This window comes from Sus scrofa, chromosome 7 (genome assembly GCF_054392235.1).
Source record: "Sus scrofa isolate SSC_HxYL_T2T_F1_AM1 chromosome 7, Sscrofa_HxYL_maternal_Yorkshire_Landrace_v2.0, whole genome shotgun sequence".
Taxonomy (NCBI): Eukaryota; Metazoa; Chordata; class Mammalia; order Artiodactyla; family Suidae; genus Sus; species Sus scrofa.
This window is the reverse complement of record NC_139389.1, coordinates 19606570-19629858: the sequence shown is the minus strand read 5'-3', so window position 1 is coordinate 19629858 and position 23289 is coordinate 19606570. Positions and strand designations below refer to the sequence as shown.

Genomic DNA, 23289 nt, shown 5'->3' with positions numbered 1-23289 from the left:
GTAATTTGACTTTGAAACACCAGCCAGTCAAAGTAGTAAATCTGACTTCTAATTTCTTCGTTCAGCCACGTGGTAAAAAGACATCACTGATGAAAAGAGCCCGAATAGTAAGTATATATTAAAAATATATAAAAAGTTACATTCAGGTAGTCTGTACTAAGTATAGCATAAAGCAGAGTACCTAATGTTATTTCTTTCCAGAACGAAAAAGCTGGGAGAGAAAAATGTCTTCCATATGAAAGTGATAACCAAACCAGAAGGCTAGAACCTAGAGGTTACCATAGTTAGAAATCTACAGAGGCAATAAGAGAATTGAGTTTCTAGATGTATCATGAAGCCCACCTACCCCCAATGTTATATGTAGTTGCTAATACTATTGGTTAGTTTTGGAAAGGCATGGAGAGACTTTTACTTTATTCATTTTAGTGTTGTTTGACTTTTTTTAAGTTCAACATAAAGGAAATGATGCCTTCTTTAGGAAAAAATTGTGAAGCCCCCAGATTTTGAAGCGTTTCACCCTCTGCTTTGCCTCCTAAATGAGTGGATGTAACAAATTAACTAATTCAGCTTTATACCTGTGCAGTTCAGTTGGGTGGCCACTAGCCACTTGATAGCTTTTGAGCACTTGAAATGTGGCTAGTCTTCATTGAAAAGTGCTGTCATGTAAAATACATATCAGATTTCAAAGAGCTAGTATGAAAAGAACGTGAAATATTTCCATGATTTTTTGTATTGAGTATGTGTTGAAATAATCTTTGGATATATTGAGTTGAATACAAATATTGTTAAAATTAACTTCCCTTTTTTTTAACATGGCTACCAGAAAAAAAATTTTAATTATAGATGTGGTTTGCATTTGCATCTCACATTTTATTTCCGTGGGGCCTTGCTGCTCTAAACTACCCTAATGTATGTAATCCTCCTGAATCTTTTCAGTAGCCCTGTGAGGTAAATGTTTTCTACTCTCTTTTTTACAACTCAGAGGCTAAGTCATGAGTCCAAGATCTCATACAGGTAGGCAGTGGTAGACTGAGACTTTACGTCTTCTGACTCAGAGTTCACATATGGTGGAGTTCCCCTGGTGGCTCAGTGGTTAATGAATCCGACTAGGAACCATGAGGTTGCGGGTTCGATCCCTGGCCTTGCTCAGTGGGTTAAGGATCCGGTGTTTCCGTGAGCTGTGGTGTGGGTTGCAGACGCGGCTTGGATCTTGCTTCGACTCTGGCATAGCCTGGCCACTGCAGCTCCAATTAGACCCCTAGCCTGGGAGCCTCCATAGGCCATGGGTGTGGCCCTAAAAAAGCTAAATAAATAAATAAATAAATAAAACTATTCCTCAAGAGTCAGAGGATCCTCAAGCCCCCAAAGTACTGGTGACTGTCTCCAAAATACATGTTTTCACATTGCTTTTTAAGAACAATTTCTAAGAAAATAATTTTGCAGGTATCTGGGAAAAAGTTATAAGTAGTTAATCTTTAATTAGAGTTTTTCTCCGGAATCCAAATATAGTGTCTTATCTGGTCTTATCTTCGGTAGGAAACCGTGGGTATTGACAGGGTTAAGTTTAAGCAGTAACTGTGGCTCACATATAAAGGGGGAGGGAGGATCATGAAATAGGAATGAAGATAATAGCATGTGTTTAAAAAATTAAAATTGCCCCAAAGGACAGTAGCCAGACATGTTCAGGAAGGTACAGGAGACCTTCTGGGTCGTTGGCTTCCCAGTACAGGAAGAGGCAGGTCAAGTAAGCTACATTACATCTCCCCTCTTAGTAGCTTTCAGGACAAGTTTCCATCAGCCAGTAAAAAGAACAAGTCTATTCTACTTTGGGGGAGAAATTTTATCAGTTATTACAGGTTTCAGTTTAATAAAATATCTCAGATTGCATGCAACAGACACTAACTGGTTAACATCAGAAAAAAGAGAACATTCATGGAGGGGGAAGGGGAGAAATCATGAGGACAGCTCTGGGGACTTCAACAGCAGGGGTCATTAGACTCTGTCTCTGGGATCTTCCCATTAGTGTAATGTAGCTCCAGTGACAGTCTGTGTCCCTATGATCCACACTTCATATTCCTGGGAAAGAGAATCTTATTGGCTCTGCTTGGGACAAGTGGTCCAATAAGGTCTGGCTGAGATGTGTGCAGAGCCAAGGTGTCCTGGTACACTGTCCCTAAATACACCGTATCCCCCCACCCCAGGTGTAAGGGCTGCTCCTGGAGAAGAGTGGATGGCGGCTACCCTAAGAGGCCTCCTTCAGGCATTAAAAATAGATAACAAGTTCACTAAAGATCACCACACTCAGAGGGTGGAGGTAAAATGACTTAAGAAATAACTTAGGATGGACCTTTGCATTTGAGCCGGGAGTAGACTCTTTAGTCATTGAACTCTTTACCTGTCAGTTCCTGCTACTCTGGAAAGTAGAGAAAAGCAGGGATGTTCCTTATAAAAATGAACTTAGTGACCAGCAGAGAAAGTAAGTCTAAGTATTGAAAGTGGAAAATGCAAGGGTGAACTCAACTAATCAAAAGCTGTTGAGGGAGTTCCTGCTGTGGCACAGTGGAGTTGGCAGTTTCTCTGCAGCATCAGGTTCCAGTCCTGGCCTGGCCTACTGGGTTAAAGGATCTGGTGTTGCCACAGCTACAGCCAGAAACTGTGGCTCAGATCTGATCCCTGGCCCGAGAAGGCTAAAGGCATCTGAAAGGAAGGAAGGGAGGGAGGAAGGAAGGAAGGAAGGAAGGAAAGCAAGCAAACAAGCAAGCAAGCACTCGAGGAGCTCTCTGATGGCCTAGTGGTTAAGGACTTGGCATTGTCACTGCTGTGGCTCGGGTTCAGTCCCTAGCCTGGGAACTTCTGTATATTGTGAGCACAACCATCCCACCTCCCAAATAGTAGTTGAGGCCAAGGAAACCTTTGGGGGGTCATGGATACGCTCTATATCTTGATTGTGGTGGTGATGGCTGTATAATTACTGAAACATGGTCAGCTGTGTACTTGGGTGAATTTTACCGTGTGTAAATCACATCCTAATAACTCTAGAAAATAAAACAGGCAGGTCTCTGGGAGAGATTGCCTGGAGGCTAAAGGAGCATATGGATAGGACCCCTCACTTGTAGGGGCCACCTTATCTGCCACCAGGTGACTCTGCTTCAGCAAATAACAAGCCAGAGGAAACAGAGCTTGGCCTAAGGAAAAACTTCAAGTGGCCTGAGAAAAGTCAACAAAGTTAGCATCAGAGAGCCCGAAACCAAGGGCAGACATCCTTCAAGCCAAATACTTTTTAATCCTATCTTAAAATTTGTATCCTTTAGGAAACATTTCACATATGCCATTTCACTTTAATCAGACAAAAACCTACAAAGTGAACAAAATTATTTTTTGTGTATGCCACAGACAAACTGTGAGCAGATTTCCCATTGTGGCTCAGCGGTAACAATATCCATGAGGATGTGGGTTTGATCTCTGGCCTCACTCAGTGGGTTAAGGATCCAGCTTTGCTGGGAGCTGTGGTGTAGGTCAAAGATGCAGCTCAGATCTCGTGGGGCTGTGGTGTAGGCAGGCAGCTGCAGCTCAGATTCCACCCCTGGCCTGGGAACTTCTATATGCCAAAGGTGTGGCCTTAAAAAAAACAAAAAAAAAAGAGAAAAGAAACTGTAAGCAGCGAGGCTGGTGTCAGGATGTGTGCCAGGTATGGATTTATTTCCTCTAGGCTGCAAATTCACTGTCACGTTCCAGGTGGAAGATTTTCCCACCAGTTCTACCAGCACAGCATGACAGTGACTTCTGCCACTGTCGCTTCCACCCTCTCTAATGAGGTCTGGATTTCGAAAGAGGCAGAAATTCCTTAGGCATTCTATCTCAGCACCCAAGGAAGCAAAGAGATCTCTCAAAAAGGATAATATAAGGAGTAGCCACTGTTCCTCTTGGGTTAAGGATCTGACATTGCCACAAGCTGTGGTGTAGGTTGAAGATGTGGCTCAGATCCAGTGTTGCTGCATTGCTATGGCTGTGTTATAGGCTGGCAGCTGCAATTGCTATTCAACCCCTAGCCTGGGAACTTCCATTTGTCACAGGTACAGCTATAAAAAGCAAAAAAAAAAAAACTTGCTTTTGACCAAATCCTTACCTTTAAGGAATAGGATGAACACTTTGTGTTAAATCAGATTGTCTTATTTTAAACACCTTGTTTTAAATCAGATCTTCCTAGGGTGGAGTGTATTGTTTCATCCCCAAGAGACTAGGTACAGCCTGTTCAGAGGCTGTCAGGAAATTGGAGGTCATTCATCTTAGTCTTGAGTTATCCCATTCAGACACATGGGACTCTTGAGGCTGGGTCAGTGCCCAGAAGGACCATTATCCCAGGCGAAGCTGCCATCTGAGAAAACTGCTAAACATACCTGCTCTGAAGACTCTGCTCTTCAATCTTCTAATATGAGAATGTCAAGAGTTCAGAATTTATTTTCCAGACCACCAAGGTTATATTTAGAAACAAAGACACAGCTGGCTTTTTCCTGGAAATTTCTTTAAAGATAAATGTACCACCTGTGAGATATTCTTACCCCCAAATTGAATGTGAATTAGAAATCTACTGGAGTTCCCATCATGGCGCAGTGGTTAACGAATTCGACTAGGAACCATGAGGTTGCGGGTTCGGTCCCTGCCCTTGCTCAGTGGGTTAACGATCCGGCGTTGCCGTGAGCTGTGGTGTAGGTTGCAGACGCGGCTCGGATCCCGCGTTGCTGTGGCTCTGGCGTAGGCTGGCGGCTACAGCTCCGATTCGACCCCTAGCCTGGGAACCTCCATATGCCGCGGGAGTGGCCCAAGAAATGGCAAAAAGACAAAAAAAAAAAAAAAAAAAAAGAAATCTACTGCCAGTTTAAGGAAATACTAGGGGCAGAAATATGTTAAACACCATGGAGATGCTATCAGCAAAATTTAAAGCATAGGAAATTCTACAGGACAAATAATCTGGTTTCAACAACTAAGTAGCAGGATTTAAAAAAAAAAAAAAAAAAAAAAGCTGGAGTTCCCATCGTGGTGCAGCAGAAATGAATCCGACTAGGACCGTGAGGTTGTGGATTTGATCCTGACCTCTCTCAGTGGGTTAAGGATCCTGTGTTGCTGTGAGGTGTGGTGTAGGTCACAGACGCGGCTCGGATCCTGTGTTGCTCTGGCTGTGGCTTAGGCCAGCAGCTGCAGCTCCAGCTCCAATTCAACCCCCTAGTCTGGGAACCTCCATGTGCCACAAGTGCGGGCCTTAAAAAAAAAAAGGCAGAAGGAAGTATTATGTCTATAAGAGAGACGTAATAATAAATGCAGTATATGGATCTTGTGTGAAATAATAAGAGAGATCTGAACACTGACAATATTTTATGATGTGAAGATATTAGGTGTAATAATGGTGTATGGTTTTTACTGCAATAGCTTTATCTGTAAATAGTGTTTACATATATGATATTTTATTCCTTTTTTTTTCCCTTTCTTTTTTTTAGGGCCACACCCAAGGTATATGGAAGTTCCTGGGCTGGGGGTCGAATTGGAGCTGTAGCCACTGACCTATGCCATAGCCACAGCCACGAGGGATCTGAGCCGCATCTGTGACCTATACCATACCTCATGGCAACGCCGGATCCTTAACCCACTGAGCAAGGCCAGGGAGCGAAGCTGCATCTTCAGGGATACTAGTCAAGTTCATTAACCACTGAGCCATGATGGGAATGCCTCTGATATTTTCTTTGAAATAAGTATTGTGGGAAGTAGGGGTAAAAGTATAAGTCAAGCTTCCTCAGTATGGGTGCTATTGACATTTTGAGCCGATAACTCTGTTAGGGGGCTACCCTATGCACTGTATGCTGTTTAAAAGCATTGCTGGCCTTTACCCACCAGCTGCTGGTAACATTCCCCAGTTGTGATGATGAATAATGTCACCAGACATTGACAGATATCCCCTGTGGGGCAGAATAACCCCTAGTTGAGAGTTATTAATATACATAAAACAAGGAGTTCCCATTGTGGTGCAGCAGTATCAGGAACAAGACTGGCCTTGGGTTGATAACTGTTGAAGTTAGTGTATATGAATACAAGAGGACTCATTATTCTGTTTACTCTATATACATTTGAAACTTTCAGTAGTGATTTTTTAAAAAATACATTAGCTGGAGTTCTCCTGTGGCACAGCGGGATAAGGATCTGGCGTTGTTACCGCACCACCTTGGATTGCTGCTCTGGCTCAAGTTCGATCCATGGCCCAGGAACTTCCACATCCCGAGGACTTGGCCAAAAAAATGAATGAATGAGTGAATGAATAAATAAATAAACATATTAACTTAAAATGAGGGATGAGGAGGAAGAAATACCACAAAGCAATTGACAGTAAAAACCTTGTAGCCACAAATATTTGAACCAATTAATTTTTTTTTTTACACAGCATTTGTTTGATGTAGTATAAATACAGCTAAGAGATGTGATATAGTGAAATACATTACCAGTAGACGTTTTGGAATTTGTGACTCAGATAATGTCGAAAATGATATAGTCAGATATCTTTTGGAGATGACTTTGGTGCAGAAATTATTTAAAGGATTGAGGATAGTGTTGATGGTGGCCCTTGGGCTGTATGTGGGCCTTTAGATGTGTTTTGTTTAGCCTACAACGCAGTAGCCTACACATTGTCTTTAAAAATTGAATTTATTGTCAGTTTTAAAAAATCAAATGATTTCCATAAATAGAGACAAAAGACAAATGACAAAGCTGAGAGAAAATATATGCCATGTATTTCACAGATAAATAGCTAATTTCTCTTTCTTTTTTTTTTTTTTTTTGGTCATTTTGCCTTTTCTAGGGCCGCTCCCACAGCATATGGAGGTTCCCAGGCCAGGGGTCTAATTGGAGCTGTAGCCACTGGCCTACACCAGAGTCGCAGCAATGCGGGATCCGAGCCGCATCTGCAACCTACACCACAGCTCATGGCAACGCCGGATCTTTAACCCACTGAGCAAGGCCAGGGATTGAACCCTCAGCCTTATGGTTGTTAGTCAGATACGTTAACCACTGTGCCATGATGGGAACTCCTTAATTTCTTTAACTTATCGAGCTCTAAAACATTGAGAGAAATAGTCACTAACTCAATAGAAAAATGGGCAAAAGACAGGAAGTCAGTTCCCAGAAAAAGATATAAATGGTCCCTGAGTACATGAAACGGTACTCAACTTTACTTATAATAAGAAATATGCAAATTAACTGAGATGCCATTTCTTTCCTATCAGATTAGCAGACGTTCAAAAGCTTTACAAAGTACTTGTGGTAGGCGGAATTCTAAAATGCCCCTCACCATGATATTTGACCTCTGGAGTTATACCCTTGAATAAGTTATGTTATCTAGCAAAGGCAGTTGAATTTTCTGATTGTATTTAAGATCCCCAAATCAGTTGTCACTAAATTAATCAAACGGGGACTGATCCTGGGAGTTTCCTGGTGGTCTAGTGGTTAGGATTCAGCACTCTCACTGCTGCAGCCCAGATTCAATCCCTGGTCTGGGAACTGAGATCCCATATCAAGCCACTGCACCTGTGGCCAAAAAAAAAAAAGGGAGAGGGGTGGGACTGATGCTGGTTCCCCTGACCTAACCAGTAGGATGCCCTTCAGCAGAGGGCTCAGACCTTTCTTGAGTTGGAGACATTCTCCTATTGGCTTTGGAGAAGCAAGCACCATGAGTTTTATAGCCCCAAAGAAATGAGTTCTGCCAACAACTGGAATGAGCTTGGAGCCAGAATCTTCCCCAGTGGAGCCCTCAGATGAGAGTGCAGCCTGGCCAGCACCCCCTATAGTGCTGTGTAAGACTCTGAGCACAGGGCCCAGTTAAGCTGTGCGCAGATGCCTTTTTTTTTTTTTTTTTTTTTTTTTTTTTTTTAATGTTATGGGCACACCCGTGGCATATGGAAGTTCCTGGGCCAGGAATCAAACCTGCACCTTTGCAGCGACCCAGGCTGCTGCAGTCAGATTCTTACCTCACTTGCGCCACCACAGCAACCCCAAGCTGTGCTCATATTCTCTTTTTTCATTATGTAAAAGATATGCATCAAAAGAAATTGATAATAGTGAAAAACTGGAAGTAATTTACAACTCCAGCATTTTAGGGAAGTGTGCTCAGATTGTTGACACCAAAACTATGAGAAAATGTGTTTTGTTTTGGAGTTCCTGTGTGGCTCAGCAGGTTAAGGATCTGGTGTTGTCACTGCAGTGATTTAGACTCACTGCCAGGGTGAGGGTTCAATCCGTACCCAGGAAATTCCACGTGCCACAAGTGCAGCCAGAAATGCATTTTGTTTTAAGCCACTAGGAGCTTAGCAGTGTGCTCCACAGTAGCAAAAAAAACGAGTAGAACACTCTATCGGTGAGACTTGACAACAGGTATTCTCATGCATGGCTAGTGGGAGTGCAAAAGGTTGAAAGCCCTGTGGAATTTGGCAATATGTGCATTTCCGCAGTGTCTGTATGTGCATTGACTTTTGATAACAATTCCACTTCTAGGAATTTACTCTGAATATAAACTACTATAAACCTGTAATAATGTGCTCAGGGCTTTTCACTATGCATTATTTATAATACCTAAATATTGGAAACAACCCAATTACGCATCCATAGGAAACAGGTTGCATAAATTATGGTTTCTGTATACAATGTAGTACTGTGAAACCATAGTAAAAGAATTAGGAAGACCTCTGAGATGGAGAATTCCTAGAATGTAGCATTAAATGAAAAGTGTAGAGTGAGAATATATCTAGCATTCTACTTTTAGTAAACAAAGAAATAAGAATATATGTGTTATGTATTTGCTTATTTATATAAAAAGAAACACGGAAAGGCTAAATCAGAAACCAATGAAAATGAAAAGTCATCACTCAGGAGAGTGGGGAACAGGAGGAAAATGAGTCTTGTGATTGTATATTTTAAAAAATTTTGAACTCTGTAAATGTTTTACAAATGCAAACACTTAAAACCTCTATTAATGCTATGGATGTGGCATTATGTAGTGGGATATGTACCAATATTTGCAATCTATTTTGAAATATTTCAAAAATATAAGATGGATGGATACGGGGATATTTAGATGAATGTGATAAAGTGAACATAGTAAAATGTTAACGGTAGAATTTAGGCAGTGGGTATACAGGTGTTCACTGTAAGATTTTTTTTTAACTTCACTCTATGTTTAAAAATTTTATAATAATATGTTGGAAAAAATTAAATCAGGGAGTTCCCGTCGTGGCACAGTGGTTAACGAATCCGACTAGGAACCATGAGGTTGCGGATTCGGTCCCTGCCCTTGCTCAGTGGGTTAACGATCCGGCGTTGCCGTGACCTGTGGTGTAGGTTGCAGACGGGGCTCAAATCCCACGTTGCTGTGGCTCTGGCGTAGGCCGGTGGCTACAGCTCCGATTCAACCCCTAGCCTGGGAACCTCCATATGCTGCGGGAGCGGCCCAAGAAATAGCAACAACAACAACAACAAAAAAGACAAAAAGACAAAAAAAAAAAAAAAAAAGAAAAAATTAAATCAAAATGGAGAAACCCTATGGGGAATTTCTACATACCTTGGGCATGGCCAAAAAAAAGCAAACCTTAAACCAATTCAAACTGTGCGTCAAATTGGTAATGTAACCACACAGAAAAAATAATTCATTCAAGTACATTTTGAACACAATACTCTCTTACACTCTTGGTGGGATATATTCAAAGACAAAAAATTTCAAAGACATCTTGAGCTTTTCTCATTAGGAATCTCCATTGACTTCATGACAAGCAATCATCCTGATCTCCTGAGTTAAAGTAAATACAAGGACACAGTATTATTCCTAAAATAGGCTGCTTAGATTCAATTTCAGCATATTGATAGTCTTGCCATAATTCACCAAACAGTATTATTCATGGCATATAGTTCCGGGAAGAATTTTTTTACTACCCACTAGGTGGCAGTGCTGTCTAACCTAATTAAAAGCAGACATTGAATTTGAGACATTTATCTAATGTCTATATATTATGTTGTTTTTCTCACCCATTGAGCAAACCAGACTTTCATTAATATCTATGCAAAGTAATGTTCTTCAGAATTTTAATAATAAAAGAAAAGTAAATCCTATTTCCCCACCCAAGGGCTATGTTAAATCAAATTCAAAATCCCTGGGTTGGTGGGGACTTCCAGAGGTCTACTAGTTCCTTTACCTACCTTCAAATTGTATAGCTCTTCTACTCTATTATATTTTCTCTGCCTGGAAAATATGACATTTCTCCAAGTTCAGTTCCAACATTTAGCATAATGTCAAGTGGTTCATTCATTCATTTATTTGTCATTCTTCATAAGGCAAACAGTTTCTGAGCAATGACCATATGCCAGGTAATTTGCTTGGTATTGGGGCTATAATGTGCCCACAGACACAGTCTGCTGCCCTTGATGAGATTATTGCCAATATTATCAATTGCTCTGGCAGTTGGCCTTCCCAGAAAAATGGAAGAGTGGGTGTGGCGCCTAGTAGCATGGCTTGCTCTGCTCTTCTAAGCTCCAGCAGAGGAAAGGTCTCACTATTATAAGAAATAGAGGCCCAGTGGAGGAAAACAGACAAGTGAATAATTACGAGGCAGTGTGAGAAATGCAAGGGGTAAGTAGAAGGTGCTGTGAAGCACAGAGGAAAGGGGAGTCCACCTAGTCTTAAGAGAGTCCAGGCAACCGTCCCAGATAAAATGGCATCTGAGACTGACACGCAAAGGAGAAATAGACACTAGACAGGCAGGGAGCAGATGGAACATGGGAGAGAGGGAAGGGCTGTGCAGGTTGCAGACATTGGAGGGGGAGGAATAGCACCTTATTCGAATCTGTATCCCCAGTGCCCAACCCAGTGTGTGGCCCACGACAGACCTACACTGAACATGACCCTCACTCTGATGCTGTCACACAGTGTGACTTTGGACGGATCACCCCACTCTTCTCGGAGCCTAGATGTCCTCAGTCTGAAGGTGAATAAGACCACGTAAGGACATTGTGGAGAGAGATGAGAGGCTCAAGACCTAAGCCTGAGGACCTCAGGTGCTTAAGAGACAGGGAGAAAAAAGGGAGTTAACCAAGGAAGCTTGGGACTCAGCAACCCAAGGGGCAGGAGAAACCAGGCGAGCATGGTATATTAGAGAAGAGCATTTCAAGAACTTAAAATTGATCACTGTCCAAAATCAACAATTTAATTTTCTAATTTAAGAAATAGTCAAAAGTGACCATTAATTTTTCAGTAAGAAGTTGCTGTTAGAGTTGGTAGGAAAAGATTCTGTGGCCTGTTGGGTGCAGCAGTCACACTGCAGTGGGTTGAGAACAGAGTAGCAGGTAAACCCAGGGAGCCATCAGGTACAGAAAACTCTAAGGAAATCTGGCAGTGGAGTTCCCATTGTGGCTCAGCAGGTTAAGAACCCAACTAGGGGGTTCCCATTGTGGCTCAGCAGAAATGAATCTGACTAACATCCACGAAGATGCGGTTCAATCCCAGCCTTGCTCAGTGGATTAAGGATCCGGTGTTGCCATGTGCTGTGGTGTAGGTCACAGACATGGCTCAGATCTGTGGCCAGCAGCTACAGCTCCAATTGGACCCCTAGCCTGGGAACCTCCACATGCTGCGGGTGTGGGCCTAAAAAAAAAAAAAAAAAAACGGAACCCAACTAATATCCATGAGTATGTAGGTTCCATCCCTGGCCTCACTCGGTGGGTTAAAGATCTGGTGTTGCTATTAGCTGTGGTGTAGGTCATGGATGCGGCTTGGATCTGGCGTTGCTGTGACAGTGGTGTAGGCCAGTGGCTATGGCTCCCATTTGACCCCTAGCCTTGGAACTTCCATATGCTATGGGTGTGGCCCTAAAAAGACCAAGTAGATAAATCTGGCAATGAAGGGAAGATCCAAATAGGAAAAGGACTGAGCGTGTTTAAATGCTGCTGGCAGGGAGACAGGGAAAGATCATAGATAGAGAGGGAAAGAAGCAGATAAGGCTGTGGAGCAAGTGTGGCATCGGGGAAATGGGAGAGCATGGGAGGTAAAGACTTGTGGACTGGAAGAGAGTCCCCTTAAGGTGTACTGAGCTGGAGTTCTCGTCGTGGCTCAGTGGTTAATGAATCGACTAGGAACCATGAGGTTGCGGGTTCGATCCCTGACCTTGCTCAGTGGGTTAAGGATCTGGCATTGCCATGAGCCGTGGTGTAGGTTGCAGACGCGGCTCGGATCCCACGTTGCTGTGGCTCTGACATAGGCCGGCGACCACAGCTCCAACTGGACCCCTAGCCTGGGAACCTCCATGTGCCAAGAGAGTGGCCCAAGAAATGGCAAAAAGACCAAAAAAAAAAGGTGTACTGAGCTTATTAGACACCTAGAGTAGACCTTCTGTTTATTTTTATAAGACTTTACTTTTTTAAGAGCAGTTTTAGATTCCCAGCAAAATTTAGCTGATGGTACAGAGGTTTCCTATATAATCCCTGCCCTGACACGTGTATAGCCTCCCACTTTACCACCATCCCTCACCGGAGTGGAACATGTGCACCTACATTGACACATCTTTATCACCCAAAATCCGTTGTATCTTAGGTTCGCTCTTGATGGATACATTCTGTGGGTTTGGACAAATGTACAGTGACATGCATACATTGTTGTAATAACATGCAGAGTATTTTCATTGCCCTGAAAGTCTTTTGTGAGCCACCTATTCATCTCTTGTTCCCTCACAAACCCTGGCAACCCCTGATCCTCTTAGACTCTCCATTGTTTTGCCTTTTCCATATAGTTGGAATTTACAATGTGTAGCCTTTTCAGATTGGCTTCTTTCACTTAGTAACAGGCACTTAAGGTTCTTCCATGTCTTCTCATGGTTAGATAGTTCACTTCTTTTCAGTGCTGAATAATAGTCCCCTGTTTGGATGTACCAGTTTATTTAAAGTGGATCATTTTTAACAAATTATTTTCAGGAATCATGAAATGAAGCAAATAATTCAGTGGCCAGAAAGTAAATGCAGAATGTGAAAATTTTCTCTGTTAAACTTGGTACATATATGAATAAAAAATATATGTATATATTATTTTTTTTAGGGCCCACAGCATATGGAAGTTCCCAGGCTAGGGGTCACATCGGAGCTGTAGCTGCTGGCCTATACTACAGCCATGGCAACGCCAGATCTGAGCCACATCTGAGATGTACACTGCAGCTCATGGCAACACCAGATCCTTAACCCACTGAGTGGGGCCAGGGGTCAAGCCCACGTCCTCATGGATACTAGTCGGGTTCATTACTGCTGAGCCACAATGGAAACTTACCCCAAAATTTTTAATGAAAGAATTACAGTACAAAAAAGGAAAAAATAATGCATTAATACTTCTGTATTACATGCAGAAGATACAATTTAAGAAAGAATACTGAATTGTACCACTGATGAGGATGTGTTCTTGAGTCAGTCTCCAGTTTTTGTTTTTTTTTTTTTGTCTTTTTTGCCATTTCTTGGGCAGCTCCCGCGGCATATGGAGGTTCTCAGGCTAGGGGTCCGATTGGAGCCATAGCCGCTGGCCTACGCCAGAGCCACAGCAACTCAGGATCCGAGCCGCGTCTGCAACCTACACCGCAGCTCACGGTAACGCCAGATCCTTAACCCATTGAGGAAGGCCAGGGATCGAACCTGCAACCTCATGGTTCCTAGTCGGATTTGTTAATCACTGAGCCACGACGGGAACTCCTTCAGTTTTAAACGAATAATTTAAAAAGAAGAAATTTTGGAGTTCCCGTTGTGGCCCGGTGGTTAACGAATCTGACTAGGAACCATGAGGTTGCGGGTTCGATCCCTGGCCTTGCTCAGTGGGTTAAGGATTTGGCGTTGCCGTAAGCTGTGGTGTGGGTCGCAGACGCGGCTCAGATGTGGCATTGCTGTGGCTGTGGCATGGGCTGGTGGCTACAGCTTCAATTCCACCCCTAGCCTGGGAACCTCCACATGCCGCGGGAGTGGCTCAAGAAAAGGTAAAAAGACAAAAAAATAAAAAGAAGAAATTTAAACAATTTAAAAAGAAGAAATGTCAATTTTAAAAAAGTATTCTCAAATTTAGTAAAATAATTCAAGTATGACCTAAAATTTGTATTTACCAAACAAAAATATCACACTTTGCAGTTAGCACTATTCACCAGCTTACCTTTGAAGCACATAAAATTCCAGGGGGTCCCATATACAATGACAGAATTGAAATAACTCAAGTTCTGTTTCTCTACCTTACAACCACTGTACCGTCATTTATTTTGTTTTTAAATTTTTATTGACGTATAGTAGACTTAACAATGTTATGTTAGTATAGGCTGTCAGAGTATTGCGTAGATTTCCCTGTGCTATGAAGTAGGTTCCTGTTACTTATCTATTTTGTATGTAAAAGTGTGTATATGCCAATCCCAACCTCCCAATTTATCCCTCCCTCTTATTATTTTTTTTAATCTATTGCTTAAAAGCAAACCTATAACACCCCAGGAACTAGAGGTAGGAACCGTACTCAAAGAGGGCTCCAGTGATTCCATTAGAAATAGGACTCTCCAGGAGTTCCCGTTGTGGCTCAGTGGTTAACGAATCTGACTAGGGACCATGAAGTTGCGGGTTCGATCCCTGGCCTGGCTCAGTGGGTTAAGGATCTGGCGTTGCTGTGAGCTGTGGTGTAGGTTGCAGATGCAGCTTGGATCCTGCATTGCTGTGGCTCTGGCGTAGGCCGGCGGCGGCTATGTCTCCAATTCGACCCCTAAGCTGGGAACCTCCATATGCCGCAGGAGTGGCCCAAGAAAAGGCAAAAAGACAAAAAAAAAAGAAAAAAAAAAAAAAAAAAGAAATCAGACTCTCCAAACCAAACTGTGTGTGGCTAAGACTGGATGTATTGGATGCCAACTCTATACCTGGGAGTTCTCCAAACTATCTTCCAAGTAGTTTATTAAAGAAAGAGCAATAAAAATGTGCTCATTTTGGAGTTCATGTTGTGGCACAGTGGAAACAAATCTAGCTAGGGTGGAGTTCCCGTCGTGGCGCAGTGGTTAACGAATCCGACTAGGAACCATGAGGTTGCGGGTTCGGTCCCTGCCCTTGCTCAGTGGGTTAACGATCCGGTGTTGCCGTGAGCTGTGGTGTAGGTTGCAGACGGGGCTCGGATCCCACGTTGCTGTGGCTCTGGCGTAGGCCGGTGGCTACAGCTCCGATTCAACCCCTAGCCTGGGAACCTCCATATGCCTCGGGAGCGGCCCAAGAAATAGCAAACAACAACAACAACAAAAAGACAAAAAGACAAAAAGACAAAAAAAAAAAAAAAAAAAAACGGAGTTCCCGTCGTGGCGCAGTGGTTAACGAATCCGACTAGGAACCCTGAGGTTGCGGGTTCGGTCCCTGCGCTTGCTCAGTGGGTTAATGATCCGGCGTTGCCATGAGCTGTGGTGTAGGTTGCAGACGCAGCTCGGATCTCTCGTTGCTGTGGCTCTGGCGTAGGCCAGAGACTACAGCTCCAATTGGACCCCTAGCCTGGGAACCTCCATATGCCGCAGGAGCGGCCCAAGAAATAGCAAAAAAAAAAAAGACAAAAGACAAATCTAGCTAGGGTCCATGAGAATGCAGGTTCGATCCCTGACCTTGCTTAGTGGGTTAAGGATCTGGCTTTGCTGTGAGCTGTGGTGTAGGTTGCAGATGTGGCTCAGATCCTGTGTTGCTGTGGCTGTGGTGTAGGCCGGCAGCTGTAGCTCTGATTTGACCCCAAGTCTGAGAACTTCCATATGCCATGGGTGAGGCCCTAAAAAGAAAAAACAAAAATGTGCTCATTTCAAGCTTATGCATATATTATGAAAACTCAACCAGTAAGTGCTGTAATTGTTTAGAACTGCCTAGCAAAAGATTGTTTTCAGGAATGAGTATTTTATCTGACAATGGTTAGTTAGCATTGCCAATGTATGGCAACTGTTAAAAGCAAACCAACTCAGCAGTTGTGTTTTTATTTATTTATTTTTTATTTTTAGTAGGCAAGAAATAGATTTATTAAGGTAGGATGCTTGTGCCGGAGTTCCCATCGTGGCGCAGTGGAAATGAATCCAACTAGGAACCATGAGGTTGTGGGTTCGATCCCTGGCTTTGCTCAGTGGGTCAGGGATTGGGTGTTGCCATGAGCTGTGGTGTAGGTCACAGACTTGACTCGGATCCTGTGCTACTGTGGCTGTGATGTAGGCACGCAGCTGTAGCTCTGATTTGACCCCTAGCCTGGGAACCTCCATATGCTGTGGGTGCAGCCCTAAAAAGCAAAATGAGTAAATATTTTAAAAAACCGTTGCAATTCTCACTTAAAAAAGATAGGATGCTTGTGAGAGATGCAAGTGGGCAGGCAAGGAGGCTCTGCAGCGGTTGTGTTTTTAAATAGCTGCATCAACACACCCTCATTGGCTGCATCTGCCCCTCTGCAGGCCTCTGAGACATTTTGCACTTGTAGCAGAACGAAAACCAAAGGAAGCTTGCTTAGCAAGGTGGTAGGAGCAAGACCATCTGTGAGATAAGGGGAAATTGACCTGGGTGTGATTGCAGCAAAAAGTGTGTTTATTAAGGCTCGAAGATTGCAAGAAAGAGGCACAGAAAGAGGTAGGATTACATTGCATGGAGGCACAGGATCCAGATATAGCAGCTGAGCAGTCACTCTGGGTTCTAGGACTTCTAAAGCCTAGATGAACAATGGGCCTCAGAGGATTCAATGGATAATCTGAGTTTTTGAGGGCATTTTTCAGAGTTCAAGGAAGTGTTTGAACTCACTAAGAGAGTGTCTGGTTGGGTGGGTCAGCCAGCATTCACTACAAGAGCTCCCCATTGGGAAGAGTTCGCCTTTGCCCTCTCAGAGGGAGCGAGGCTCTGCCTTTACTCAGGCTGCCTTTGACATCTTGGCTTCTGGCTCGTGGCACAAACCGAAGACCTTTTACGTGGAAAATGTTTTGCTTGGGACTACTTTCCTCAGAAAGGTCAAAGGGCTTGCCAAGAGTGCAGAGCTCAATGGAATGCTCTTCAACTTAGGAGAGATGGTTGAAAATAGCTGCTCTGTAGAGTGACAAAGAACTGAAAGGAAATACAGGAGGAAGGACCCAGGGGAATTTGAAGACCACAAGTTCCTTTTGCTAAAGCCTGGAGTCATTTTTTTCTATTACATCCTCAGTGGGGTGGCAGGGCAGATTGTTATAATACTGTGAATCAAGAACCGAGAAACCCTTTTTGACAGAGGGCCAGATTGTAAATATTTTAGACTTTCTCTATTTCTTACTGTTTGTTTGGTTTTACAACCCTTAAAAATATAAAAATCACTCATAGCTCTTGGGCAGGATAAAAATAGGCCATGGGCTCAGAGTGGCCTGAAGACCATATTTTAGTGAGCTTTACCCTAGATAGTTGACTCAGAATTAAACTGAAGAAAAATCACAAGAAATCTATCAGAGATGTGAAGTTTTTTTCTGCTGGTCTTAAGAAAGGCTATTTTCTTGCAAGAGGCTTGATAAATCATTTTGAAATGGGTGTGTGAAAAAAACATTCTCTTTCTACCTAAGTGAGAAAGAAAAGGGAGTTCTGGCGACCAAGCAGGGTACAACTAAATAGGCTTATGAACAGAGCTAAGGCAGGTACCCTCATATGAAAGGAGAATTAGGAGAAGTTGTATGATGTCTTATTTTTGTCATAGATTTGTTCCATGTGTCTTTTTCTCTTTGGGGACTTAGTGGGTTAGATATGAAACAGATTTTTGGAAAATGGACTGAAGAGAATTCAGTGAAAGGAAGCAAATGTATCACATGATTTAAGACTCCAAAAGTGTTTAAGAAAATTTTAAAAACAAGCTCCAGTCTAAAATTGTGAATAATCTCAGTGAGAATGAAGAGAAAAGAGAGTCATCTAAAGAACCAGTGTGGGAGTTCCCGTCGTGGCGCAGTGGTTAACAAATCCGACTGGGAACCATGAGGTTGCGGGTTCGGTCCCTGCCCTTGCTCAGTGGGTTAACGATCCGGCGTTGACGTGAGCTGTGGTGTAGGTCGCAGACGCGGCTCGGACCCCACGTTGCTGTGGCTCTGGCGTAGGCCGGTGGCTGCAGCTCTGATTTGACCCCTAGCCTGGGAAACTCCATATGCTGTGGGAGCGGCCCAAGAAATACCAAAAAGACAAAAAAAAAAAAAAAAAAAAAGAACCAGTGTGAGTACAAAGAGTTTTTCTAGGAGTTCAGAATTGTAAGAGGTTTATACAAAAGAGGAAATGCAGAGTCTATTCCTCAAAATGAATGCAACATTAGCAAAAGCCTACAAGAACAGTGTTGGAAAAACTAATACCTAGAACAAACTAAAAGTTATATCCTCCCCCTTAAGAAGCTAAAGGGTTTATTTGGAAGTTTTGGTGGAATTGAGTGCAGTTAGTGATTAGGCTGGATCAGAACGAGCTGCATATTTGTGGGACCCAGTTGAAAATGGGTCCCCTTGCAAGTCCTCTTGTTAAAAAATTATGAGTAATTTCTGGAATTCCCATTGTGGCTCAGTGGTTAACAAATCCGGCTAGGAACCATAAGGTTGCAGGTTCGATCCCTGGCCTTGCTCAGTGGGTTAAGGATCCGTCGTTGCCATGAGCTGTGGCGTAGGTTGCAGACGCGGCTCGAATCCCAGGTTCTGGCATAGGCCAGTGGCTACAGCTCCGGTTGGACCCTTAGCCTGGGAACCTCCATATGCTGAGGGAGCGGCCCAAGAAATGGCAAAAAGACAAGAAAAAAATATGAGTAATTTCAAGATGGTGACAGTAGAAAAGTAAACCAAGCACAGGGCCCTTCTGAGCGACTGCTCAGGTGCATATTCATGAAGCAGTCTGAGGCTGAGGACACAAGGCCGCTCAAACCCTGCCTCAGTCCAGCCCTCTCTGCTTCAAGATTCTCAAGGGAGCTATGCAAGATACAACAATGTCTAGTAAATTATACCAGGTACTTCATTTTTGAGTGAGGTCCTATAACTGCCTTTATAGGGCTCTCTGGTAAACTCAACCACAGGATGCAATTGAGACTCAGGACAAGTCTTTCTGCCAAGCAGGAACTGAGAATGCCTGAGGGTTTATGTAAATAGAGGAGAGAAAAAGAGCAAAGGACTGATCTGCATAGAAGGCACCAACTCAGCTAGAGAGTTAAGACAACTCTAGTGACCTCTCCCACAAACAGAGGCACCCTGTTCACTATTTATGGCTCAGGTCAGATCAATAGCATCTCCTTTAGGAGGAGAACAAAGTTGGAGGTGAGAAAAGGACTTTTTCCAGTCCTCTCACCCCATCCTAGGGAAAGGGGCTTTTAAAAGTACATCTGAAATCTGCCTGTGTTTTCCTTTGAGAGTTTTATAGTATCTGGTCTTATATTTAGGTCTCTAATCCATTTTGAGTTTATTTTTGTGTATGATATTAGAGAGCATTCTAATTTCGTTATTGTGTGTGTAACTATCCAGTTTTCCCAGCCCTACTTATTGATGAGACTGTCTTTTCTCCATTGTATATTTTTGCCTACTTTGTCGTAAATTAGTTGGTCATAAGTGCATGGGTTTATTTCTGGACTTTCTGTCCTATTCCATTGATCTGTATTTGTTTTTATGCCAGTACCATACTGTTTTGATGACAGTAGCTTTGTAGTATAGTCTAAAGTCAGGGAGTCTGATTCCTCCAGCTCCGTTTTTCTTTCTCAGGATTGCTTTGGCTATTCAGGGCCTTTTGTGTTTCCATACAAATCAAAAAAAATTTTTGTTCTAAAAAAATTCCATTGATAACTTGATAGGGATTGCATTGAATCTATATATTGCTTTGAGTAATACAGACTTTTTGACAATTTTAATTCTCTCAATCCAAGAACATGTATAGCTTTCCATCTGTTTATGTCATCTTCAGTTTCTTTCAACAGCACCTTATTGTTCTCAGAGTACAAGTCTTTTGCCTCTTAGAAGAAAACATAGTTAGAACACTCTTTGACATAAACCACAGCAATATCTTGTCAGATTCACTTCATAGAGTAATGAAAATAAAAATAAACAAATGGGACCTAATTAAACTTAAAAGCTCTTACATAGTAAATAAAACCGTAAACAAACAAAAAGGCAGCCCACAGAATGAGAGAAAATATTTGCAGATGAAGCAACTGACAAAGGATTAATCTCCAAAATATGTGAACAACTCGTACAGCTCAATATCAAAAAAACAAACAACCCAATCAAAAAATGGCAAAAGATCTAAACAGACATTTCTTCAAAGAAGACATACAGATGACAAAAAAAAACACATAAAAAGATACTCAACATCACAAATTTATTAGAGAATTACAAATCAAAACTACAATGAGGTATCAGCTTATACCAGACAGAATGGCCATCATTGAAAAGTCTACAGACAAGAAATGCTGGAGAGGGTGCAGAGAAAATTGGTATGACCACTGTGGAAAACAGTATGGAGGTTCCTCAAAAAATTAAAAATAGAACTACCATATGATCCAGCAATCCCATTTCTGGGCATATATCTGGAGAAAGCCATAATTTGAAAAGATACGTGCACCCCAGTGTTCATTGCAGCACTGTTTACAATAGCAAAGACATGGAAACACCCTCAATGTTGCATGGACAGAGGAATGGATAAAGATGATGCGGTACACATACACAATGGAATATTACTCAGCCACAAAAAGGAATGGAAATAATGTCATTTTTAGCAACATGGATGGACCTAGATATTATGATACTAAGTGAAGTAAGTCAGACAGAGAAAGACAAACATCATTTGTGGGATCTGAAAAAAAGGATACACATGAAATTATTTGCAGAACAGAAACAGACTTACAGACTTTGAAAATAAACTATGGTTACCAAAAAGGACAAGTAGGGGGAAGGGATGAACTGGGGGATTGGGACTGGCATTTGGGACTGGGAATGGTTGGCCAACAGGTACCTACCCAGTATTTGGTGATAATCTATTTGGGAGAAGAATCTGAAAAAGAATGGATGTGTGTATGTGTGTAACTGAATCACTCTGTTGTACAGTAGAAATTATCACAACATTGTAAATAAATTGTACATCAATAAAATTTGTTAAAGTACCTCTGAATTGAAAAAGAAACAGGAAAAGCATATTCTCTACTATTTGGATGGAGTTACCATAAATGCTAAGAGTTAATAAACAGAGTATAACCAGTTATTTTTCTTCATCTTCTCTGTAAAGCAAGGTTTAGTGATCTGCAAACTTTTCACAAAGAAAAAAATGGAAAGTCAATAAAAGTATGTATGAGAATCAGATAATAACACAGATGTTTTAAATGATTGGAGGTGCGTGGAACTAGATGCAATGCATGCTTAGGACACTGTAGGAATTGGTACGTGTACTCTGTCATTGTAAACACTCTTTGAGATATCATAGGACATGTAAGGAGAAGCCAAAAGAAACTGGGAAAATTTCAAATTTTGATTAAAAGGAAAAAATGTATTTCTCAAAATAGGGACTAGGAGTGTTGAACCCAAGTTGATGTGCTTGACACACAATAAGGCCAAGCAAACTGAAATGTCAGAGTTTGGAGCAGAGAAAGATTTATTGCAGAGCCAAGGAGAATGGGCAGCTTGTGCTCAAAATACCAGAACTCCCTGATGATTTTCAGGAAAGAGTTTTTAAAGGCAACTTTTGGAGTGCCAGCTGCAGGGTGTGACTTTTTTCTTTTCTTTTTTTTTTTAGGGCCACACCTGAGGCATATAGAAGTTCCCAGGCTAGGGGTTGAATGGGAACCATAGCCACCGGCCTACGCCACAGTCACAGCAGCTCAGGATCCAAGTTGCACCTGCAGCCTACACCACAGCTCATGGCAACAGTGGATCCCTGACCCACTGAGCAAGGCCAGTAATCGAGCTGCCATCCTCATGGATACGAGTCACATTCGTTTCCACTGAGCTACAACAGGAACTCTGGGTGTGACTTTTTTCTGATTGGTGGTGAAGCGCCAGGTAATATTCCTGAAATCTATCGATCATCAGCCTTCTAGTTCCAGTCAGTCTGGGGTCTCAGCAAGTAGTTATCATCCTCTGTCTGGGTGGGCCTTAGTTCCTGTACAACCACTCGAAGCCATGTACCCGATTGTTAATATGTATTTCTCTCTCTCTTTTTTCGTCTTTTTAGGGCCACACCTGCAGCATATGGAAGTTCCCAGGCTAGGAGCTGAATCTGAGCTGTAGCTGCCGGCCTACACCACAGCAACACCAGATCCAAGCTGAGTCTGTAGCCCACACTGCAGCTCACAGCAACACCAGATCCTCAACCCACTGAGCAAGGCCAGGAATTAAACCCAAGTCCTCATGGTTGCTAGTTGGGTTTGTTAGCACTGAGCCACGATGGTAACTCCCTTATGTGTATCTCCTGAGGAGGAACTGGGACTCTGTTTTATCACTCCACTATTGCTTCTTGACTGCTTTTCCTTTGTTTCTGCATTCCCTCACTTCCCTAATTAGAGTCTCCTTGAATCTTCCCTTTGGAACTGAGGGAAAGTCTGGGAGGCTGAAGCCTTTTTCCTACAAACAGTGGGAACCATGGAAAGGCTATGAGGGCCCTCCAAGGCCCCCACTCAGTTTTAGTAAATTTTAAATTTAAATTGTTGGTAAAATCATGAACAAACACTACTATACAAATAATTTGCAAAGACTTATGTAAGAATGAGATGGTGCTAGAAGCCCTACTATGTGTCTGTAAACAAATCCTTCAATCCTATCTTTCTTTTAAAAGGGGGGTCTGGTGGGGCAGGGATAGAGTTGTGGTGGCAAATCAGTTGAATAAAAGAGAAATTACAGTAGAATGATGAGCAAAACCTATCATGGTGTCCTTAGGGAAAAGATGAAGAGATGGTGACAGATGAATCATTGGTTAGAGCCATCTGCACGGTGTTGATGAGGTAACTTATCAGAGTCAGCTTGTCTGGGCAGTTTCTCACAGGGTTTACCCACCCACTGTCTCATTTGACCACTTTCTCAGTGTTTAAAAAAGAAAATTCAGGAGTTCCCATCGTGGCGCAGTGGTTAACGAATCCGACTAGGAACCATGAAGCTATAGGTTCGATCCCTGGCCTTGCTCAGTGGGTTAAGAATCCGGCGTTGCCGTGACCTGTGGTGTAGGTCGCAGACACGGCTCAGATCCTGCGTTGCTGTGGCTCCAATTCAACCCCTAGCCTGGGAACCTCCATATTGCCACAGGAAGCGGCCCTAGAAAAGGCGGAAAAAAAAA

The 23289-nt window shown here is 42.5% G+C and overlaps 1 protein-coding gene across 1 annotated transcript in view; it reads left to right on the top strand.

Moving 5' to 3' along the window:
* LOC146401231 (uncharacterized) overlaps positions 1-23289 on the top strand; it is a 55834-nt gene that overhangs the window by 1474 nt on the left and 31071 nt on the right. Inside the window, exon 2 of the mRNA XM_084967581.1 lies at positions 66-107. The gene's annotated coding sequence lies outside the window, so the exon portion shown is untranslated. The remainder of the gene's footprint in view (positions 1-65; positions 108-23289) is intronic.